This window comes from Octopus sinensis, linkage group LG10 (assembly GCF_006345805.1).
Source record: "Octopus sinensis linkage group LG10, ASM634580v1, whole genome shotgun sequence".
Lineage (NCBI taxonomy): Eukaryota > Metazoa > Mollusca > Cephalopoda > Octopoda > Octopodidae > Octopus > Octopus sinensis.
The window spans coordinates 49,551,509-49,555,366 of record NC_043006.1 but is presented as its reverse complement, the minus strand read 5'-3'; the positions used below and the strand labels follow the sequence as shown (position 1 = coordinate 49,555,366).

General features: G+C 37.2%; 1 long non-coding RNA gene across 1 annotated transcript in view; it reads right to left on the bottom strand.

Annotated features, from left to right (window-relative positions):
• Positions 1 to 683: 683 nt before the first annotated feature.
• The window catches only part of LOC118765126, a 3,566-nt gene continuing 391 nt past the window's right edge, over positions 684 to 3,858 (bottom strand). Inside the window, exons 2-3 of the long non-coding RNA XR_005000975.1 lie at positions 2,580 to 2,641; positions 684 to 1,206 (exon numbers count right to left, since the gene is read on the bottom strand). This is a non-coding gene — a long non-coding RNA (uncharacterized LOC118765126). The remainder of the gene's footprint in view (positions 1,207 to 2,579; positions 2,642 to 3,858) is intronic.

The window sequence follows — 3,858 nt, the reverse complement described above, 5'->3', positions numbered from 1 at the left end:
TTAATGCTTGCCTTCACACTTCGTATTCCTTTAACTTGGCACCGATCACCTCATTTACCGTAGAGTTCAACACTACCACAGTTGTGTCGTCCACTGTGGCTGCTAATGCCATTCGTCTCTTCTTTGCTGCAAGGTTGAGATAGTTTTTATGATACTAAGTGAATTAGATACCAATTTCATTTCATTTTTTACAGATATACAAAATGGGGGGAAGCCTAGCTGTGTGGTAAGAACATTGCTTCCCTACAACATGATTTAGGACTTTATCCCAACGCGTGACACTTTGGTCAAATGTGTTCTTCTGCAGCCCCAGGTTAACCAAAGTCTGGAGAGTGAATTTGGTTGAGGGAAACTGAATGAAGCCCGTACTAAATGTATATATTATATCATATATTATATTATGTACGTGTGTGCGCGTGTGCGTGCATTTTTTCATGTTTCTCGTCAACAACCGGTGTCGGTTTGTTTATGTCCCCATAACTTTGCAATTTGGCAAAAGACGCCGATAGAATAAGTAACAGGATTATAAAGAAAGTACTGCGATAGACTTGTTTGACTAAGACATTTCTAGGTGGCACCCCAGTATAAATGCAGTCCAATGACTGAAATAAATAAATCTTTATGAATTTTTTTTATTTTGTGATAAATTTGTTTAGAGAGCAATAAAGAAGACAAAAGAAAGATATGATAAAATAATTTATGTTTATTTCAATAAAATTTACTCTTTACAAATGTCTTGGAATTAATACTTAAACATCACTGACGTTATTGAAATATAGTTGGTTCCACTTCCAGAATATTCCATCAAACTCAATTACTAATTGAATATTGTTATTGTAGTTACACTTATTGATTTATTAAACAGCAGTATGTGGAAGTGGGTGTTGTTTGTCTACTTATTTCTTTATCGTTTTCATGATGGGGGACTACGTTTGCGATGATTTCGTAGCTGGCGAAAAATGATGGCCCAAGGAAGTATGCTACTTGATCGCTTGCATTAGAATTCGGCCATTCTTTTATTTTATCGCCGGTGTGGGGCAGCTGCAACAACATCAGCAAGGGCTGCCTCATTTGCGGGGGCTACGTGTGCGGCATCAGCTGCCAGGTGTGCATTTGCGGCGGCAACTTCTGGTGCGGCGACATCTACAGCGGCAGGTGCCTCAGCAACTGCTGCAGGTACCTTTGCAGCGGCAGGGCAATTATAAGCTGAAATATGAAATGTTGAAAGGATAAACTAAAAAAAAAACACATTAATATACATATCTATAAATAATGATTACAGTTTTTTTTTAACACAAAGGTAGAAATTCCGGAGGAAGAATAAGTCGGTTAGATCAACTCAATTGCTCGACTGTTATTTATTTTATCGACCCCGAACTAATGAAAGGCAAATTGACATCGGCGAAATTTGAACTCAGAACATAAGTACTGATGTAGTGTAACTAAGCATTGAACCCGACATGCTAACGATTCTGCCAGCTCACCCCCTTTAATTTATATTCATAATGATTCCAACTATTGGCACAAGGCCAGCAATTTCAGGGGTAAGAGGTAAAACGATTGCATTGACACCCAGTGTTCAAGTGGTACTGTTTTATCGACTCCGAAAGGATGAAAGGCAAAGTGGATCTCGACGGAATTACTGTACAGAACGTAGAGACGGAAATAATACCGCTAAGCTTTGTGACCGACAGGCTAAAGATTTTCCCAGATCACCTCCATATGACATTTATATAAATGTTAATATTCATTGAGAGCGGTGGTGTTTGACGCCTTGAGCCAAAATTCAGAACTAATAATACACATTCGTAATTGAATTTAATCTTAAGTAAGCATTATCATGGCATACCAGGAAATGGTTATTACACTATTTGTATATAGTCATAGACTGGTGATTCGACATTTCGCCAGAAAAATGGCGAAATATCCATCACTCATAAATGGAATTGGAAGGTAGTTGTCTAGCTTGTTTATGACATTCAGGTGTTTTAACATCCAGTGTTTTGAGGAAGTCGTCTCCAAAGTGCTGTTCGACAATGAACCGGCGAGAGAGCCAAACACATACATTGAGTATGTGAGCATGGTAATTTTTACATTAGCGTGATTTTGGGTTCAATCCTAGTGCACACTATCTTGGTCAAGTGTCTCCTAGCATAGCTAACCGATGGCTAAGATAGATAGATAGATAGATAGATACATAGATAGATAGATAGATAGATAGATAGATAGATAGATAGATAGATAGATAGATAGATAGATAGATAGATAGACAGATATATAAAGAGAGAGAGTGAGAAAGAGACAGTGAGATTTATATATATACATTATACATACATTATATAATTTTACTTATATATATATATATATATATATATATATATTATATACACATACACATATCTATGTGTGCGTGGATGTATGTCTGCCTATGTATGTATGTTTATATGTATGTACGTATGTATGTATATGTATACATTGTTGTTTGGAAGTATAAATTATGCATGACGAAACAATTATTCCCACGTATTAATATCCAATACTGCATTATATAAAGCTAAATGGTGTGTATTCATACTCACCGACTGCAAACAGGCAAAGCATAGCAAACAAAAGAGAGATAGTGGTCTTCATTATTGGTTATCTATAGAAAAATAAGAACGATCAGTGTAAATATTTTCTCACTACTTCAAAATAATAAAGAAGAAAAAAAGTCCAATTATTAGTTTAAGTTTAATGTTGTTGTTGTTATAGCAGATATTCTCAAACCAGGCTTGGTAGTGCTAACCTATGATCATATAGTTGCTCCAGCTGTAATAATTATTTCTATTATAGGCATAAGATCTGAAAGTCCGATAGAGGTGAACTTGATTACATCGATCCCTGTGCTGAACATTTTATCAACCCCGAATGAGTAAAAGACAAAGTCAACCTCAGCGGAATTTGAACTCAGTACGTGATGCCAGAAAAAAATACAGCCTAGAATTCTGTCTGGCGTGCTTACGATTCTGCTAACCCGATGCTTCTTCAACTGTAGTGAACGTATGTTTTTATTACTTTTACTCTTTTACTTGTTTCAGTCATTTGACTGTGGCCATGCTGGAGCACCACCTTTAGTCACGCAAATCGACTCCAGGACTTATTCTTTGGACGCCTAGTACTTATTCTATCGGTCTCTTTTGCCGAACCGCTAAGTTACGGGGACGTAACTTAGCATCGGTTGTCAAACGATGTTGGGGGTACAAACACAAATACATAAATACACAGATACATATATATACATATACATATATACGACGAGCTTCTTTCAGTTTCCGTCTACCAAATCCACTCCCAAGGCTTTGGTCGGCACGAGGCTATAGTAGAAGACACGTTCCCAAGGTGCCACGTAGTGGGAATGAATCCGGAACCATGTGGTTAGTAAGCAAGCTACTTACCACACAACCACTCCTGCGCCTTATTGTAGACTTCTTATAGGTGTTTCTCTTTTGTCAGGTAGGCACAAGGTATGGCAGTACTTTTGTTGCTTTTGGTATTGTTGGATTTATTCCTTTTGCTTTGGCAATACAAAAGTCAAATGTATAAAGGTCAACATGCCTGAATAAGTTCTAAGTAATAACAAAACCCCAAATTTCATCAATAAAAATATTTTCCCAAAACACCTTTCCATATCAACAGACTGTATGAACCTAATAATCACCTCACACAAAGCCAAACACCCAAAGATAATTTCAATGCAACAGAGACTATATGAAGGCAAGATTCACTCAAATGCATCGCAGCTAGATTTTGGGTTAGCTGGTCGAAACTTCGAAGTCACTGTGAACAACATTCTGTGTGTGCACGTGCAAGTGGTGCGCG